Source organism: Globicephala melas, chromosome 3 (assembly GCF_963455315.2).
Source record: "Globicephala melas chromosome 3, mGloMel1.2, whole genome shotgun sequence".
In the NCBI taxonomy this organism is placed as follows: Eukaryota; Metazoa; Chordata; class Mammalia; order Artiodactyla; family Delphinidae; genus Globicephala; species Globicephala melas.
In genome coordinates this window covers 89047573-89069297 of record NC_083316.1, presented here as the reverse complement: position 1 = coordinate 89069297, position 21725 = coordinate 89047573, and positions in this window count along the sequence as shown.

Sequence of the window (21725 nt, the reverse complement as noted above, 5' to 3'; positions counted from 1 at the left end):
TCAACTGTTACTTTCCATTTATAAAAAAATCTAAAACAAATAGGGGAAATGTTGAGATTTGATAAAGTTGGGTAACAAATACGTGGGTATTATTTATATATTTAAAATAGGTCATAATTTAAAGAAAACATTTAACTTCAACATTCAAGTTTTATTTTTAAAGAAATAAGAAAAGCATTCTGACATGTCAGTTCAGCTATCCCTAACAGCCTTACAGTTATAGTTGTTTTTCAATGCTATCTTATTTTTATATTTAGGGAGCAATATTAATAAAAAATAGAAAGTCAGTTCTGTTTCTTTGCTTTTTTTTTTTAATGATTACTTCTAACACTTTCTCACAAGAAATAGAATTTTCATGTTGGTTTTTCTTTTTGAGAAGCAGTAACATCTCTTCCTACCTCTAGTGGCACGCAGACTATTAAAATCATGTTTCCAGAGCCCTATAATATCATTGGAGTTTTTTTTTTTTTCTAGTGTATTTTCTGTTATCTGCTTGGTTATCAGAGCCACTCATCTTACAGCTACTCTAGCCCCATCAAAAAAAGCCAAGAAAAAGAAATTATAATTGTATCCTTTGTGCAACAAAGATACAGTTCTGCTGGCCAGATTCCTCCATCTCATGCTTCATTCTGTTTCACACCACTACCTGCCAGTTTAATGTAATAAATTTAGGGCCCCATTTACAAATAATCATATTAAATTATAGACTGAGTAAGTAGGAAAAAAATCTTAACCATAGCTCTCCAGGAACTAGGATCAAGTGGCAAGAGCTACTTCTCTCACACTGTTATCAGCCTTCACTAAACAAAATTAAATAAATTTTGTTTCAGTTTTCCATAAATTATACCCCAGTTACCTGAAGTAAAGTGAGGAATGTTCTAGTGATTCATTTATATTTCATAAGAAAGAAAGCTGACATTTTGATCCCCTCCTACATATCTTTGCCCTATATCAACTATCCTCTGTATTCTTTTGTTCCTCAAAATATAGAATTCAGATGCCTTTTGATCTGATCCAGGGAAAATTTCAAAGTATAAATGCTGACTTTGTTCCCCACCTTGGAAATTTACAAGCAAAGGAGGAAAATATGAGACCCAATAGAGAAGACGGTGCTTATGAGGAAGAGATAACATTTTCCTTCCCTTTTAAAAATTGCTTTTAGGGAATACTCACTTGCTTGAAAGGTATATGGATGTCAGTTTTTCAACTGTGGCTGAGGTTTAGAATAACATGAGCTGCATTTCCCAGCTTCTGGTTTACATGGTATGCTAAGTTAGGATTAACTATAGGTCAAATTTGCCAGTTAGAAATACTCTAAGATTTTCCCATGGAATTAATTATTTATAATCTTTTTCTGATTATTGTAGAAAATTTGGAAAATATAGTTTAGTTATGTTTTCATTTAGTATTGCATTGTAAACACAGCATATTAAATAAATGCAAATGTTTAAAAGTTTTAACACTTTTAGACTTGAAAATGGATCCAAACAGAAATAAAATTTTCAATAGAATGAATAAGCATGCTCTAGTCATATTTCACTGGAATAGTTGGATATAAGTTGATCAGTCTAAGAAGTTATCTACACAAATCAGGCTTGAAAATACTTGTGAAAAATCATTTGTCTAAATTTTATTGTTTTAAAATATTAAATTGGGCTTTTTTTCTTCCAGTTTTACTGAGATGTAATTGACATACAGCACTGTATAAGTTTCAGGTGTACAGCATAATGATTTGACTTACATATATCATGAAATGATTATCACAATAAGTTAGGTGAACATCTGTTTTCTCATATAAATACAAAACTAAAGAAAAAGAAAAATATATTTTTCGTTATGAAGTTAAATCTTAGGACTTACTCTCTTAAAAACTTTCATATATAACCTACAGCAGTGTTAATTATATTTATCATGTTGTACATTACATCCCTAGTACTTATTTATCTTTTTTTAATGAAGTATAGCTGATTTAGAATATTATATTTGTACGACCTAGTGATTCAATGTTTTTATAGATTATACTCCATTTAAAGTTATGTGGACAGACTCTCTAGGTCTGTACACATCATTGCAAATGGAAGAATTTTGTTCTTTTTATGGCTAATATTCTATTGTGTCTATATACACCAAGCATTCTTTATCTATTCATATGTTGATGGACACTTGAGTTGCTTCCATATCTTGGCTATTGTAACTAATGCTTATATGAACACTGGGGTGCATGTATCTAATATAAATTTATTTATTTTATTTATTTATTTTTGGCTGCATTGGGTCTTTGTTGCTGTGTGCAGGCTTTCTCTAGTTGTGGTGAGCGGGGGCTACTCTTTGTTGCAGTGCACAGGCTTCTTATTGCAGTGGCCTCTCTTGTTGCAGACCATGGGCTCTAGGTGTGTGGGCTTCAGTAGTTGTGGCATGTGGGCTCAGTAGTTGTGGCTCATGGGCTCTAGAGCACAGGCTTAGTAGTTGTGGTGCACGGACTTAGTTGCTCCGCAGCATGTGGGATCTTCCCAGACCAGGGCTTGAACCCATGTCCCCTGCATTGGCAGGAGGATCTTAACCACTGCACCACCAGGGAAGCCCTATCTTTTCAAATTAGTGTTTTCATTTTTTTTTTCTGGGTATATACCCAGGATTGGAATTGCTGGATCATAGCGTAGTTCTATTTTTAGTTTTTTGAGGAAACTGCATACTTGTTTTCAATAGTGGCTGCACCAATTTACATTCCACCAACAGTGTACAAGGGTTCCCTTTTCACTTCATCCTCCCCAACATTTGTTATTTGTACACTTTTTGATAATAGCCATTCTGACAGTTGTGAGGTGACATCTTACTGTGGGTTTTGATTTTCATTTCTGTAGTAGTTAGCAATGTTGAGCATCTTTCTGAATCCTTTGAAAAAATGTCTAGTGAGGTCTTCTGCCCATTTTATAAATCAGGTTGTTTGTTTTGTTTTTGTTTTTTTGATATTGAATTGTATGAGCTGTATATATATTTTGGATATTAACCCTTTACTGGTCCTATCATTTGCAAATACTTTCTCCCATTCAGCAGATTGTGCTTTGCTTTGTTAATGGTTTCCTTTGCTGTGCAAAAGTTTTAAGTTTAATTAGGTCCCATTTGTTTATTTTTGTTTTTGTTTCCTTTGCCTGAGGAGACAGATCCAAAAAATTAGTGCTAAAATTTATGTCAAAGGGTGTTCTCTCTATGGTCTCTCCTAAGAGTTTTATGGTTTTAGGTCTTATATTTAGATTGTTAATCCATTTTGAGTTTATTTTTGTATGTGGTGTGAAGAAATGTTCACATTTTATTCTTTTACATGTAGCTGTCTGGTTTTCCCAGCACCACTTATTGAAGGGACTATCATTTCTCCATTGTATATTCTTGCCTCCGTTGTCATAGATTTATTGACCATAGGTGCATGGACTTATTTCTGGGCTTTTTATTCTGTTCCACTGATTTATATATCTGTTTTTGTGCTAGTACCAAGCTGTTTTGATTACTGTAACTTTGTAGTATAATCTGCAATCAGGGAGTGTGATACCTCCAGTTTTGTTCTTTTTTCTCAGAATTACTTTGGTAATTTGGGTCTTTTTTGGTTCCATACAAATTTTAGGTTTATTTCTTCTGGTTTTGTGAAAAATTGTCATGGGTGGTTTGATAGGTATTGAATTAAATCTGTACATTGCTTTGGATAGTATGTATGTTTTAACAATATTAATTCTTCCAATCCAAGAACATGGGATATCTTTCCATTTCTTTGTATCATCTTCAGTTTTCTTCATCAATGTTTTATAGTTTTCAGAGTGTAAGTTTTTCACCTCCTTGGTTAAGTTTATTCCTAGGTATTTTAGTATTTTTGATGTGATTTTAAATGTGATTTTTTTCTTGCATTCTCTTTCTGATAATTCATTGTTAGTGTATAGAGAAGCAACAGATTCCTGTATGTTTATATTGTATCCTGTAACTTCACTAAATTCATTTATTAGTCCTAGTAGTTTTGGGGTGGAGACTTTAGGATTTCCTATATATAATATCATGTCATCTGCGAATAGTTACAGTTGTACTACTTCCTTTCAAATTTGGATGCCCTGTATTCCTTTTTCTTGTCTGATTGCTGTGGCTAATTCTTCCAATACTATGTTAAATAGAAGCGGCAAGAGTGGGTATCCTTTTCTTGTTCCTGATTTTAGAGAAAAGGCTTTCAGCTTTTCACCATTGAGTATTATGTTAGCTGTGGGTTTGTTATAAATGGGCTTTGTTATGTTGAGATATGTTCCCTCTATAGCAACTTTGATGACAGTTTTTATCATGAGTGGATGTTGAATTTTGTCAAATACTTTTTCTGTGTCTATTGAGATGATCATGTGATTTTTATGCATTCTTTTGTTAATGTGGTGTATCACATTGATTGATTTGAGAATATTGAACCATTCTTGTGTCTCTGGAATAAATCCCACTTGATCATGGTATCTGATCCTTTTTATGTATTGTCAAATTCAGTTTGCTAATATTTTGTTGAGGATTTTTCATTTGTTTTTGTCAAAGATATTGGCCTGTAATTTTTTTTTTTTTGTAGTGTCTTTGTATGGTTTTTGTATCAGGGTAATGGTGGACTTGTAGCATGAATTTGGAGTGTTTCATTGTCTTTAGTTTTTTTGAATAGTTTGAGAAAGATAGGTATTAGCTCTTCTTTATATGTTTGGTAGTATTCCCCTGTGAAGCCATCTAGTTCTGGACTTTTATTTGCTTGGACTTTTTTTAAAAATTCCATTTCTCTACCAGTGACCAGGCTTTTCAGATTGTCTATTTCTTCCTGATTCAGTCCTGAAAGACTGTGTGTTTCTAGAAATTTATTTATTTCTTCTGTGTTGTCCAATTTTTTGGCATATAACTTTTCATAGTATTCTCTTATGATTATCTAATATTTATATCGCTTGTTATTTCTCCTCTTTCAATTCTTATTCTATTTATTTGGGTCCTTTTCCTTTTCATCTTGATGAGCTTGGCTAAAGTCTTATCAATTTTGTTTTTCTTTTCAGATAAAACCTGCTCTTCGTTTCATTGATCTTTTCTATTTTGAGGGGGTGGGTCTCCATTTTATTGATTTTCTCTCTGATCTTTATTATTTGCTTCCTTCTGCTGATTTTGGGATTTGTTTGTTCTTATTTTTCTAATTCCTTTAGATGGCAGATTAGGTTGTTTATTTGAGAGTTTTCTTGTTTCTTGAGGTTTACCTGTATCGCTATAAACTTCTCTCTTAGAACTGCTTTTGCTTCATCCCATAGATTTTGGAAAGTTGTGGTTTTATTTTCATTTGTCTAGGTGTCTTCTGATTTCCTTTTTTATTTATTCACTGACCCATTTGTTTTTTAGTAGCATGCTTTTTAGTCTCCATATGTTTGTACTTTTATCATTTTTCTTTCTGTAATTAATATCAAATTTCATACTGTTGTGGTGAGAAAAATGCTTGATATAATTTTTAGCCTCTTAAATTTGTGGAGATTTGTTTTGTAGTCTTTCATGTTATTTACCCTGGAGAACATTACACGTGTACTTGGTAAGAATGTGTATTCTGCTGTTTGGGGATGGGACATCCTGTAGGTATCTATTAAGTCCAACCGATCTATTTTATTAATTAAGATCACTGTTGCCTTAATGATTCTATGTCTGGATGATCTGTCTGTTGATGTAAGTGGAGTATTAAAGTCCCCTACTATATTGTATTTTTGGCAATTTCTCCCTTCATGTCCAATAATATTTGCTTTATATATTTAGTTGCTCCTGTATTAGGTGTATATATGTTAACAAGTATAAAATCCTCTTCTTGTACTGCTCCTTTTAATCATTATATAATGCCCTTCCTTGTCTTTTGTTATAGATGTTGTTTTCAAGTCTATTTTGTCTGATATGAGCATTGCTACCCCCTCTTTCATGTCATTTCTGTTTGCCTGTCTTTTTCTATCTCACTTTCAGTCTGTGTCTTTAGCTCCAAAGTGAGTCTCTTGTAGGCAGCGTATAGATAGGTTTGTTTTGGTTTTTTTTTTTTAATAAATTTATTTATTTTTGTCTGCATTGGGTCTTCATCATTGTGTGCGGGCTTTCTCTAGTTGTGGCGAGTGGGGGCTACTCTTCATTGCAGTGTGTGGGCTTCTCATTATGGTGGCTTCTCTTTATTGCAGAGCACAGGCTCTAGGTGCATGGACTTCAGTAGCTGTGGCATGCAGGCTCAGTATTTGTGGCTCGTGGGCTCTAGAGCACAGGCTCAGTAGTTGTGGTGCACAGGCTTAGTTGCTCTGCAGTATGTGGGATCTTCCCTGACCAGGGCTCGAACCCGTATCCCCTGCATTGGCAGGTGGATTCTTAACCACTGTACCACCAGAGAAGGCCTGATAGGTTTGTTTTTTATCCAGTCAACCACCTTATGGCTTTTGATTGGAGCATTTAGTCCATTGATGTTTAAAGTGATTATTGAAAGCTATGTACTTATTGACATTTTATTACTTGTTTTCAAGTTGTTTTTGTAGTTCTTCTCTCTTCATTTCTTTTTCTTTTTGTTTCTTCCCTTGTGGTTTGATGATTTTAATTAGTAGTAGGCTTTTGTTCTTTTCTAGTTTTGTGTATCTATTGTAGGTTTTTGATTTGTGGTGACCATGGGGTTCCTATACATTGACTTATAACTATATCTACTTTAAGTTCAAGCACATTCTAAAAGATCTACATTTTTTGCTCCCCTCCCCCACGTTTTGTATTTTTACTGTCATATTTTACATCTTCATGTTTATCCCTTCATTGTTTATTGTAGTTATAGTTGCTCTTACAATTTTTGTCTTTTTATTTTCATACTAGCTTATTTTAGTGGTTGATCCTAGCCCTTACTATTTATTTGCTTTTCCTGGTGGGATTTTCCCTTTCCTTTAGATTCTCACTTCTTGTTATAGCCTTTTCTTTTCCACTTAGAGAAGATCCTTTACATTTCTTTTAGGGTAGGTTTAGTATTAATGACCTCTTTTAGTTTTTGCTTGTCTGAGAAGTTCTATATCATCCTTCAGTTCTAAATGATAATCCTGATGGGTAGAGTATCCTGGATAGTATTTTCTTCCCTTTAGCACTTTGAATATATATATATATATATATATATACACACACATATATATATTTTATATTATAGGTGGCAGATTTCTTTTCTTTTTTTTTTTTTTGAGATGCTCATTCCTTTATTTATTTAATTTATTTCTTGGGCTGTATTGGATCTTTGTTGCTGCATGCAGGCTTTCTCTAGTTGCAGTGAGTGGGGGCTACTCTTCATTGAGGTGCGTGGACTTCTCTTTGAGATGGTTTCTTGTTGCAGAACATGGGTTCTAGGCACGTGGGCTTCAGTAGTTGTGGCACATGGCCTCAGAATTTGTGGCGCACAGGCTTAGTTGCTCTGTGGCATGTGGGATCTTCCCAGACCAGGGCTCGAACCCATGTCCCCTGCATTGGCAGGTAGATTCTTAACCACTGCACCACCAGGGAAGTCCCACTTTGAATATATTTATCATGCCAGTCCCTTCAGTCCTCCAATGTGTCTGCAGAAAAATCAGCTTTTATGGGGGGTCCTTATAGCCTTATGGGGGGGGTCCCTTGTATATGACTCTTTGTTTTTCTCTTGCTGCCTTAGAATTCTCTTTTTATCTTTAACTTTTGCCATTCTAATTGTGACATATCTTGCTGTGGGTCTGTTTGTGTTCATCTTGTTTGGGAACCTCTGTGCTTCCTGTACCTGGATATATATATGTCATTCTTCAGATATGGGAAGTTTTCAGCGATAATTCCATCAAATACATGTTTGATCACCTTTTCTTTCTCTTATCCTTCTGGGACTTCTATAATGCAAATGTTGGTATGTTTGCTATTATCCCAGAGATTGCTTAAACTGTTTTTATTTTTTAATTTGTTTTTCTTTTGCTATTCTGATTGGGTGATTTTCATTATTCTCTTTTCCAGGTCACTTATGCATTCTTCTGTATCACTTAGTCTGCTATTAATACCTTCTAGTGTGTTTTTTATTTTAGTTATTGTATTGTTTAGTTCTGACTGGCTCTTCTTTGTATTTTCTAGCTCCTTGTTAAAATTCTCGCTATGTTCATCTATCTTTTTTTTTCATGTATCTTTTCTGTAATTTATTTAGCATTCTTATTACTAACGCTTTGAATTCTTTAACTGGTAAATTGTGTATTTCTGTTTCATTATCTATTTTTCAGGGGTTTTCTCTTACTCTTTCATTTGAGACCAGTCCCTCTGTCTCATTTTGCTTAACTTTCTTTGTCTCTATGAATTTAGTGAAATAGTTACCTATTGTGGTCTTGAAGGGATCTCTTTATGTGGGAGCATCCTTGTACCCTTCTTGTTCTCCAGTGCCTTTGCTGGGAGAGCTGGATTTGACTTGAAAACAAGTCATGTCTTTCTTCAGGGTTTGGTGGCATCTATAAGTTTGGTAGGAGGTGGGGCTGGAGATAGGCTAGGGCCAGAGCCAAGTGTGAAGCAGGGTTTCCCCACTGCTCAGTGGCCATAACTTCCCTGTTGGGTGTGGGGTCTGATCCCAACTTGTTGGAGCAGAAGCTCTGTGGGTCAGGTCCGAGCTGGCTCTGTTCCTTTTAAGTGTATGTTCTCCCCTCTCCCAGCAGCAGCACCCTTGCCCCTGAGGGGAGCATTGTTGGAGCAAGAGGGGTCCATGCAGGCTCTTGGCTGGTTAAGAGGTGGGGGCTGTTATGGGCAGCTGCAGACAGAGGTCCAAACTGTCTCTAATGTTCCACCTGTGCAAGTGCCAACAGTGGCTGCCCTCACCCTGCTCAGACACAGCCTCAGGCCTGAGTCTCCTTTGTTCCTCACAAGTAATCACTTCCCCAAGCCTCCATTGCCCCTGCCCCATTGTGGATCTGCACTGAGGGACATGCAGCCCTGCATAGGCTCTCAGTGTGTATGGGGCAGAGACTGTGCTATCAGAGATCAATATTACCCCTGATGAACTCCCTGTGTAAGCACCAGCAGTGGCTGTTCCCACCCCTCTCTGACACCTCCCCAGGTCCAAGTCACCTCTGCATCCCATGGCCAAGCTCTATCCACAGTTGTTGCAGCCCTCAGTCCAGTGTTGACCTGTGAGGTGAAGTAAGCAGGGCTGGAGCGTTTGCTCGGCTCAGGCTGGGGCACATGCTGGGGCTGTCACAGGAAACGTTGCAGCCACTGAAGCACTCCTCAATCTGCCCTCTCCTCCCTGCCTTGAGGGCAAGCCAGTGCAGAGTCCAGGCTCCGCACAGCCCTCCTGTTAGCCCCAGCACCCCTCCAACATACCGAGGGGTCTCACCTTCCCTGAGTTGGACCCCAGAAATGTGGTGCCCAATATTTGGCTCAAACCATTCACTCCCCAGGGTGGATCTGCTGCTGTGTAATTTCCCTTTTCTTCTGAGTCTCCTCCTAGGGGCACAGGTCCTGACCTGATCACTTCTCTTACCTTCCTATTCCGTGTGGATCTTTCTTACAGCCTAATTTGTACAGGAGTCTTTCTGCCAGTTTCCAGTTAGATTTCAGTGAGAATTGTTCTATTTTTGAGGTGAATTCCATGTCCTCCTACTCTGCCATCTTGATCAATCTCCTGAAATTTGTCCTGATGAAGTTCATTACTCATTTATTGAAAATTAACTTAGAGCCAAATTGTTCTTGGTCTTCCTGTCTCCTCCAATTCTTTTCGGCACAGGATTGAGGAAAAGAATTAACCTCCTATAGAGACATAAAGAAAGATAATTTAGGGAACAATATATTAAATTCCATTTAGTGTTCTTCCCCAAGTTCCATTAGAATCCTCACCTGTCTTGGGCCCTGATCCAGTGGTTGGTTGTAGGGTGCATTTCAATGTTCCCTCAAATGCTGGATTGTATTGTTTTCACTTCCTGGAACAGTACAGACAGTCCTTGTTCATGTCCACAGTGCTTTCCTGTAAATCATGCCATATAGACATCTGTGGTAACACAGATCACTTTCCCTCATAAGATTAGCATCGTAACTGAGGGTCATAGTCCTAAATAAGAGACACAAAAACTTTCCAGGTAATTTGCCATAAAAATCAAGTTTCAACAATGAGATATATCTATAATATTTAAACAATAAAAATCATACTCCACATCTCATAAAATGGGCATGGGGCTCCCATCTACATTGATTACACAGTGGGCAAATGTACCTATAGCACTTTTAAAAAAATCAAATTCAGCTATAATATATTTATCATAAATGAATCATCATTAATTTTCTGTTCCTTTTTAGAAAGTGTAGGATAAGTTGTGGTTGTTGGCCCAGATCTTTTTTAAAAGAAATCCAAGGTATCAGCAAATGTGTCTCTACTTTTTTCTTTGTAAATATCCATATATAGTCATTGAAAATCACTCCACAGAGTAGAAGGAAGAGTTTAGTGAATGATTTTAAGGATGATTATAAGAAAAAAGATGACAATGACAATGGTGAGGACCTCCCTTGAAAGCATATTTTCCCTTTAACCTGTCCCAGTGTCTCAACTTATTCAAAGCTGCCTTTGTGGCTGTTTGGAGACAGACCAACACATTGCTACAAGGATCTTACATCATCTCTTTCCCTGATCTGTTGGCACTGCCAACATGATACTCTCTTTCTGCTCTGCATAAGAATATTTAGGTAGAGGAAAGCATGAGGAATGGATTTGAGAGATGTCTTGATAGTAAATTCAGCAGAACTTGGATAAAGACAGGACATGGTAGAGTAAAAATGCCTTCCAACTCTTTACTACTCCTTCCATTAAGAGACTGCTTCTCTCCTTGAATCTCAATAGTCTTAGTGCCTTGCTTGATCAATGTGGCAAAGGCGGCATTCTGAGACTCGTGAGGCTAGGTCATAAAAAGTCTTGCAACTTCTTCCTGGGCCTCTTGGAACAATCTTCTTTGTTACTCAGTGACTGTGCTGTGATGAAACCCAAGAAACCCTGCAGGGAGATCCACATGGAGAGGAACAAAGGCCCCCAACCAACAACCCAGCTAAGCTTCCAGCTGCCAGCCAGCAGTATCTCACTCAATGTAATTGAACCATCTTGAGCTACACCAGCCGACATCATGTGGAGCAGAGGAAAACTGACACTGCTGGGCCTTACCCAAATTGCGGATTTGGGAGCAATTAATAAAATAATAATAAATTATTGTTGTTTTATTAAATTTTTTACTGAAGTATAGTTGATTTACAATATTGTGTTAGTTTCAGGTGTACAGAAAAGTGATTTAGTTATACATATATTTTTTTCCGATTCTTTTCTATTATAGGTTAGTTGAATATAATTCCCTGTGCTATACAGTAAATCCTTGTTGTTTTTCTATTTTATGTATAGGGTTGTGTATCTGTTAAACCCATACTCCTAATTTATCCCTCCCCGACTCTTTCCCCTTTGGTAGCCATAAGTTATTTTCCACATCTGTGAGTCTGTTTCTGTTTTGTAAATAAGTTCATTTGTATTAATTTTTAGATTCAACATATAAGTGATATCATATAATATTTGTCTTTTTCTGTCTGGCTTACTTCACTCAGTATGATAATCTCTAGGTCAATTCATGTTTCTTGCAAATGGCAATATTTCTTTCTTTTTTTGACCGAGTAATATTCCATTGTGTATATATACCACATCCTCTTTATCCACTCATCTGTTCATGGACACTTAGGTTGTTTCCATGTCTTGGCTATTGTAAAGAGTGCTGCTATGCACATTGGGTGCATGTATTTTTTCGAATTGGAGTTTTCGTCTTTTCTGGATATATGCCCAGGAATGATATTGCTGGATCATATGGTAACTCTATTTTTAGGTTTTTAAGGAAATTCCATACTGTTCTCCATAGTGGCTATACCAATTTACATTCCCACTGACAGGGTTCCCTTTTCTCCACACCATCTCCAGCATTTATTATTTGTAAACTTTTTGATGATGTCCATTCTGACTGGTGTGAGATGATATCTCGTTGTAGTTTTGATTTGCATTTCCCTAATAATTAGCAATGTAGAGGGTCTATACCTGTGCTTCTCGGCCATCTGTGTATCTTCTTTGGAGATATGTCTATTGAGGTCTTCTGCCCATTTTTGATTGGGTAGGTTGTTTTGTTTTTTTAGTATTGAGTTGTGTGATCTGCTTGTATATTTTGGAAATTAACTCCTTATCAGTCATATCATTTGCAAATATTTTCTCCCAGTCCACAGTTTATCTTTTAATTTTGTTTATTGTTTCCTTTGCTATGAAAAAGATTTAAGTTAGATTAGGGTCCAGTTGTTTATTTCTGCTTTTATTTCTTTTGCCTTGTGAGACTGATCTGAGAAAATATTGCTACAATTTATATCAGAGAATATTTTGCCTATGTTCTCTTCTAGGAGTTTTATGGTGTTTTGTCTTATATTTAAGCCTTAAGCCACTTTGAGTTTATTTTTGTATATGGTGTGAGGCAGTGTTCTAACTTCATTAATTTACATGAGGCCATCCAGCTTTCCCAACACCACTTGCTGAAGAGATTGTCTTTTCTCCATTGTATATTCTTGTCTACTTTGTCAAAGATTAATTGAGCATAGGTGTGTAGGTTTATTTCTGGGCTCTCTATTGTGTTCCATTTATCTATATGTCTGTTTTTGTGTCCGTACCTTGCTGTTTTGATTGCTGTACCTTTGTCATATTGTCTGAAGTCTGGGAGGATTATGCCTCCAGCTTTGTTCTTTATCCTCTGGATTGCTTTAGCAATTCTGGGTCTTTTGTTGTTCCATATAAATTTAAGGATTATTTGTTCTAGTTCTGTGAAAAATGTAATGGGTAATTTGATAGGAATCACATAAAACTGTTGATTGCTTTGGGTAGTATGGCCATTTTAACAATATTAATTCTTCCAATCCAAGAGAATGGGACATCTTTCCATCTCTTTGAATAAATGATTGTTGTTGTTTTAAGCTAACAAGTCTTGGGGCAGTTTTTTATACAGAAATAGATAACTGGAAAGAGAAGAGAGGCAACAAAGGTAAACAAATTTAATGTTTCAGGCCTAGATTAAACAAGACGTTAATACATTATCCAGGAGAGAAAGCAAAGGAAAGTTGTAAAGATAGAACATTTGATTGTAATAGTGTGGAAAAACTTGGGTGTATGAATGGTATTGCTAGAGACCAGTAAAAATTATAATTTGAATTTAATCTTGTTTACATTTATTAGCCATGGTATCACATCTACCTCTATAAAATCCAGTTAAATCTAGAGTGAACTACAATTTTATTTAAAAATGTACAGAGCAAGAAGTGGAAGTTTTAAGAAAAAAATGATGGACTATTGTTAAGTAATTTGACTGGATAGTATATAATAATTACCTTTAATAGGATATGAATTGTGCAAATAGTGAATCAGATCAATATTGGTCTTCATTTATTCCCAGGAAGGAAATTATCTTAAAATCCATGAAACAGCGACATTCAAAACTACTTTGACTTTCTCTCTGTCTCTGGCAGGTTTCAGGGGACTTCCAGATTTTGTACATCTAATCAGTGAACTGCAGAGGTCATTTCTTTTTAATATTTATTTATTTATTTTTGGCTGTGTTGGGTCTTAGTTGCAGCACACGGGATCTTTCGTTGTAGTGCACCGGCTCTTCGTTGCGTCACATAGGCTTCTCTCTCATAGTGGCGTGTGGGCTCCAGAGTGCGTGGGCTCTGTAGTTGCAGCACTCTGGTGCTCTAGTTGTGGTGCTTGGGCTCAGTAGTTGTGGCACGTGGACTTAGTTGCCCCATGGCATATGGGATCTTAGTTCCCTCACCAGGGATTGAACCCATGTGCCCTGCATTGGAAGGCAGATTCTTAACCACTGGACCACCAGGGAAGTCCCCCAGAGGTCATTTTTATGAGAATGTGTGATTATAAAAATAAGTCTCAAGAGAATTATTATATTTCAGAGAAATCAATATATATAATCTATAAACAAGTTATTTATCTATTAAAAGGTGTTGGCTAGAATTATGCCTATATGTAGATTGTATTTAAATGCTCTATTTGGTCATACAATGTAGCATATGTAGGCCTCTTTTTTCTCTATAAGTAGGTAAACTCCTAAGCACATAATTTTTTTTAACATATTTATTGGAGTATAATTGCTTTATAATGGTGTGTTAGTTTCTGCTTTATAACAAAGTGAATCAGCTATGCATACACTTATATCTCCATGTCTCCTCCCTCTTATGTCTCCCTCTACCCTCCCTATCCCATCCCTCTAGGTGGACACAAAGCACCGAGCTGATATCCCTGTGCTATGCGGCTGCTTCCTACTAGCCATCTCTTTTACATTTGGTAGCATATATAAGTCCATGCCACTCTCTCACTTCGTCCCAGCTTACCCTTTCCCCTCCCTGTTTCCTCAAGTCCATTCTCTACATCTGTGTCTTTATTCCTGTCCTGCCCCTAGGTTCTTCATAACCATATTTTTTTTTCAGATTCCATATATATGTGTTAGCACACAATATTTGGTTTTCTCTTTCTGACTTACTTCACTCTGTATGACAGACTCTAGGTCCATCCACCTCACTACAAATAACTCAACTTCATTTCTTTTTATGGCTGAGTAATATTCCATTGTATATATGTGCCACATCTTCTTTATCCATTCATCTGTTGATGGACACTTAGGTTGCTTCCATGTCCTGGCTATTGTAAATAGAACTGCAATGAACATTGTGGTACATGACTCTTTTTGAATTATGGTTTTCTCAGGGTATATGCCCAGTAGTGGGATTGCTGGGTCGTACGGTGGTTCTATTTTTAGTTTTTTAAGGAACCTCCATACTGTTCTCCATAGTGGCTGTATCAATTTACATTCCCACTGACAGCTAAGCACATAATTTATCACTTTAATCCATAACTTTGGAGATGAACTATTGCTGGAAAAGCATGAGCCTAATGGTTGGGTAGAAGTACAACTTTCACCCTTACTTTTAGCTCATACTGTTAAATAATTTTGGAAAATAACTTCTATTGACTCATTCCTTTTACACTCTATCCATTTTGTTAAGGAGGATTATGGCAACTATTCATGCATCAAAAAGTTTTGAAGACATAACTCATAGCATCTCTTTAGTGAATCAAGAGTCAGTGTATTTTTACAGCACTTAACTTTTCATAGAATGACTTTCACCTTTTCCTGAAAAGGTCAAGATAGAAAAAATATGGAATCTCTTATCTGCTATGCAATCAACTGTAAATATTCTTTGTATGCACGGTGCCTGGCACATCGTAAGAAAGAAAGGAGAAATGAAGGGAGAGAGGCAGGGAGGGCTCCCTTGGAAACCTGCTTTTGCATCACATTAAGAATTAACCTGAGACTGTTCTGCTCAGTCTTTGACTGTGATTTACAAAACGCAAATATACGCTTGTATCTGTAGGCTAATATGTTGTAGACTGGGGAGATGTCATTCCAACAGGGGAAACATTGTTTGAAATACTAAGCATGTCTCTTCTCTCACTACCATTAATGATACCTGGGTAAACCACAGAGACCTCATGGCATGACTTTTATTAGGGCCATGTCCTATTAGCCATGCCCAAAATCTAGACCTTGCTAGGTCCCACTGCTGAAGATATGACAGAAAAAGGAACATAATTTACCATTCTGCAACAGTGACGAACATAGAACTGGGTAGAGTTTGGCTTTAACTTACTAAGCTATAAAGGTTTGGTTTATATATATATATATATATATATTCTGTGCTATATAATATCAGAACAGCTATTATCAGGAGTGGTTATAATAAGCATCATAATAACTACCACTTAGTGAGTGACCACAAATCGAGGCACTTGGCTAAGCTTTCTTTTTTTTTTTTTTTTTTTTTTTTTACGGTGTGTGGGCCTCTCACTGTTGTGACCTCTCCCGTTGCGGAGCACAGGCTCCAGACGTGCAGGCCCGGCGGCCATGGCACACGGGCCAAGCCGCTCCGCGGCATGTGGGATCCTCCCAGACCGGGGCACGAACCCGTGTCCCCTGCATCGGCAGGCAGACTCTCAACCACTGCGCCACCAGGGAAGCCCCAGCTTTCTTTTTTATTATTGTGCTCAATTAATTACAACAACCCTGCAAGGTAGTGTTGTTCTGCCTATTTTGAGGACAGGGAAGTGGAGGTTAAATAACTTTGTAAGGAGTGGATCCAGTTATTTCAACTCCATCAGTCACCAAACCTCCTTCTCATTCCACAATTCCCACACATATTCAAAACCACTATATTCATTGAAACGTTTTTGAGTGGCCACTACCATAAATGGTATTTGGTGTAGAGTACATGTGAGTTCCCAAATTTATTTAGAGAAAACTGCCATTAAAGTTTTCCTGTGGAAGTCCAAGCCCTAGAACTTATTTCTTCTTTCTTTATCAAAGTCTGTTTCATGGATTTATAATTTATGTAAGACTATTCAAGTTGCCTGAATTTGAGGACTCTAAGAGCAAATGTTGGATCTCAGAATTTCAGGACAGGATTGATTAATTCATTCCACACTGACTGTGTAAGCACTGAGTTTGACACTGAGTATACAGAAGTAATGACGTGCAGATAGCCTTGACCTTGATGAGCCCACCGTGATACCTTTCTTTTAAAGTCCGATGAAACAAATTGCAGTAATGTTATGAGGGTGGGGAAAATGTATTAAAGAGAACAAATGACACTAATCATTTAGAGGCCCCTGAATTGCTAGGTCTGGAAATTGTTGAACTGCTAAATTCAACACCAGATTGTCTTGGGGCAGGTAAAAATATTGATCTGTCCCAGGACCGACACTTAAGCTCCCTCTTTCAAAATAAATGTCAGAATATCATTCTATTATGAATTCCCAGACAGAAATGGAAGCTCACTGATGCACTTTAAATTCCATCAAAGGATTAAAAAGGAGAAGAAATATAAGAGAAGCTTTGGACATGGTTGGGTACCCTTAGATATTGTTAATACATCCTAATTCTGCTTGCAAACACTCTTTATATTGAATAACAAGAAGCAATTAAGATGTGGTATAGTGAAGCATGCTTTGCCAGAAGCTGTTTAATCCATAACCTATGACATGGACTTTCTTATCTAATACTTCTTTTTGAAACCTTTCTCCGCTATACCCCTGTATAACTGTAAATACATCATCCTATTTATTCCTCCTGCTCTATGCTTCCAACTCACGTCTCCTTCAAGTTAAGGAAATAGGCTACCCCCAGAGTAAAAATATTACTGACAACTCCGAAGTGAAAACAGTTCTAATGGGAAATACCTTGGTACCATTGCAGGGGGCTACCAGCGCGGCTGTTTCTAGCAATCAGTTAGGAACTGGCAGATGTTAAATTGACATATGTTAGGAAATAGCTTTCAGAGACTCATGTTTCCAAACGTATAAAAGAAAAACAGATGACACCACCTTTTTTTGGCTTAAACTGGATAACTAGAAAATCACACCGGATGTGTTAAGATGTTTCCCTTTAGAAATATTTTCTGTTTCCTGAGAAAGAATGAGCAAAAGCAGAAGCGACATATGTGCTCCTCAAAGTGTGCTTTGGTCTTCTTTTATAAATTTAAATTTCTATTGTGATTAAAGTATTTGACCAAAAATAATGGGGCAAAAAAACAATGAATTCAGTATTTTTGTAATTGGTATAGATTTTATAAACTGATGAATTATTCAGTTCTTCATAAGGATTAGTTAGTGGGAGATCTAAATAGAATCCTAAGGGAAAACACATCATGGAGAAGCCTGAAATATGAAAAACAATTGAATGAGATAACTTATTCTATTCAATAAGAATTGAAATGTTAATCTCACTTTCCTGACATTTTTATCTTAAATGATTCATTCTGACGTAGGTAAGGTATTAACACAGAAAAACATACTTAGGTTGTTGGCATTTTCACTGTACAGATTACAATTTGACAAAGACATTTATTGGTTTTGCCTGTTTTGTCATTGCTCTCCTTCAGGTGACAGCACGTCTAATATATATTTGAGGAACCATCCCTTTTCCACACTCTATGTAGCTGTTCTCCACACCTGGGCGGGCTGGTCTCCAGGGGTGAGTAGTAATCTGAGATTGGCCAATCAGTGGATTCTAATCTCATAGCTGCAACGATTGACTCAGTGTTTGGCACATGGCTCAATTTAGGCCAGTAAGACACATCCATGGAACTCTTGGTAAGGTCATAAAAAAATGGACTTCTCTTCCTATTGGAATTCAGCTTGTTGGATATAATCCTTGAGCTCCTAGAAGACATTTTGCCACCATGAAATAAGGGTCTATTCAAAAATTAAGCCAACACAGAGGAAAGCAAGGGGATGGGGGAGGAGTAGACAGGGAAAAGGAAGAGCGAGAAAGAGGAAGACAGAATGAAAGAGAGAGAGGGAGAGACTGAGTCCTGATGGTACCTTTTTAGCCTGTGCATCTAACCTATTCTTGAACTTCTCAATTAGTTAAGCTAATTCCCCCTCTTTGCTTAAGACCAGTTTGCACTGAGTTTCTTTCATTTGCCATCAAGAGAGCATAAAGCTACATGAGAAATCACTTTAGACTGGGGGAATTAGGGATGTTCCATGGAGGAAGTAGTACTGGGCAGGATCTTGAAGGAAGCTAGACTGGAGTAAGCAGAGATGGAGAGAAGGGCATTGCTGAGTGCAGCTGCATGATCCAAGGCATTGGGGTCAATCTGAGAAGGGAAGTTGCTACAGGGTTATAATCTCAGGATCCATGAAGGACTCCACGTTGGCTCTTAGTCCCAGTTACCCCATCTAGACCCCGAACATCCTTGTTGACAGCACAGTATTCCATGAGGTGGGATGTACTCTCCTAAAGAGAATGGATGTGCTTTTGTGTGAGGAGACACACAGCCTGGAGCCTGCATGAATAGACACTGTGTACAGTAGTAATGGAGACATAAGCAGAGGGACCAGCCTGCGAAGCTGGGAACCCTACATCCGTGGTCTGAAAATCCTGGCCCAACCAGCATGGGACCTTCAGGACTTCCCTATAAATATATTGGTTGCTCAGGGAGAACTGTGGAAGTCTAGATTGGCTGGAAAAAGGTCACCACTGAGGATGGTGGCTTTATAACATTTTTGAGCAGAGTAAGAAAGATATGTTATATCAGAGCACATATACAAATAAACCAAACAAAAGTTTACACAATAGGACTTACTTTCACTACTGGTTATGAACCCTGAAATTTTCTATTCTATTTCATTCTACACTCTATTTCTTTCCTTCTTTTTCTGAATGCTAGTTGAACACACTAAAGTGATTTCATGGCCCACTTTCAAACTAGCAGTTTTAAAAACACTGACCTAAAAGAGCTGTTGGGAAATACCAGCAGATGTCACTGTAGGTGACCACACCAATGTAACAGCTGCAGCAGGTGACCATGGCAACGGCAGCTCCCTGCCAGGACAGCATCCAATTTAGTGTGTTTATTGTCATTTATTTTTTTAAAGGCCATGTAGTAATAAGGTTCTTCATTCCAAAAATGTAAAAGGACACACAGGGAAAACTCTCCTTCCCATTCCTGCCTCTCAGCCCTCCTCAAGGGCAATGAATGTTACTAGTTTCTTCTGTCATCTTCCAAAGATATCTTCTGCATATATAAGCATAAACATATATTCTTTTTCCCCTTATTTTACGTGAAGAATAGCATAATTCAGGGCTTTCCTGTTGGCACAGTGGTTAAGAACCCACCTGCCAATGCAGGGGACACGGGTTCCAGCCCTGGTCCAGGAAGATTCCACATGCCGCGGAGCAACTAAGCCTGTGCTCCACAACTACTGAGCCTGTGCTATAGAGCCCACGAACCACAACTACTGAGCCAGTGTGCCACAACTACTGAAGCCTGCATGCCTAGAACCCGTGCTCCCCAGCAAGAGAAGCCACTGCAATGAGAAGTCCGCATACCACAACAAAGAGTAGCCCCCGCTCGCTGCAACTAGAGAAAGCCCACGTGCAGCAATGAAGACCCAATGCAGCCAAAAATAAAATTAATTAATTAATTTTAAAAAATAGCTCTTAAAAAAAAAAGAATAGCGTAATTACAACATCGTTCTGTACCTTTCTTATCTTCCTTTAGCATATCTTACTGATTATTCCACCAGTACAAACACAGAAGGCATCCCCATTCTGTTTATGGCTGCATAGTATTTCACTGTACCTTGTGCCATTATTTATTGAACCAGACACCTACTGACTACATATTTAGGTTGTTTCCAATATTTTGCTCTTGCAGACACTGATGTACTGAATAATTTTCTGGCTCATCATTTTCCCCATATGAGAATATTGATGCCAACATCCTTAGAAGTGGAATTCCTGAGTAAAAGGGAATATATATTTGTAATTCTGATAGATACTGTCAAATTGCCTTCCAGAAACTACTTTTCTAGTTTGTACTAGTTTTACACTTGCATGTTCTTAAAAATAGTGTTATTTAAGTTTCCCAGTGTTTGCCAATGATTTGGTGAAAAATATTATCTCAATATGGTTTTAATTTACATTTCTTTTATTATGAAAATGACTGATCATTTTTTCTATATACTTAAGAGCCAAGGGTATGTTTCCTATTACTCTTTTTTCACTCCTTTACATCCACTTTGAAGAGCAACCATCAGCTGACAAGTAAAGCAAGCACTAGTACTTGGCTTAGCTTGTCTAAATAGCAAGTAACTGTGTATTTATTGAGCAAATACTATATCCTTGAGAGCACTGTGCAAAGTACTATGGAGTAGAAAAAAATGTATCCTAGTTATCATTAATCTGTGTGGAGACAACCTAATTATTTCAGCTGCTTTCATAGCTGATACGCCCTCAAAGGCCAGACAACCCCTAGTCCAATATCAACCACCGGATCAGATGAAATAATCTGCAGTCTAAATCCTAACATACTACACTAGGTGATGGTGATTCAAAGATAAATAAGACAGAGTTTTGTTTTGTTTTTTTTTTAACATCTTTATTGGGGTATAATTGCTTTACAATGGTGTGTTAGTTTCTGCTTTATAACAAAGTGAATCAGTCATACATAAACATATGTTCCCATATGTCTTCCCTGTTGCGTCTCCTCCCTCCCACCCTCCCCATCCCACCCCTCCAGGCTGTCACAAAGCACCGAGCCAATATCCCTGTGCCATGCGGCTGCTTCCCACTAGCTATCTACCTTACTGCGTTTGTTAGTGTGTATATGCCCATGACTCTCTCTCGCCCTGTCACAGCTCACCCTTCCCCCTCCCCATAACCTCAAGTCCTTTCTCTAAGAGGTCTGCGTCTTTATTCCTGCTTTACCCCTAGGTTCTTCATGACATTTTTTTCTTAAATTCCATATATATGTGTTAGCATACAGTATTTGTCTTTTTCTTTCTGACTTACTTCACTCTGTATGACAGACTCTAGGTCTATCCACCTCATTACAAATAGCTCAATTTCGTTTCTTTTTATGGCTGAGTAATATTCCATTGTATATATGTGCCACATCTTCTTTATCCATTCATCCGATGACGGGCACTTAGGTTGTTTCCATCTCCGGGCTATTGTAAATAGAGCTGCAATGAACATTTTGGTACATGACTCTTTTTGAATTTTGGTTTTCTCAGGGTATATGCCCAGTAGTGGGATTGCTGGGTCATATGGTAGTTCTATTTGTAGTTTTTTAAGGAACCTCCATACTGT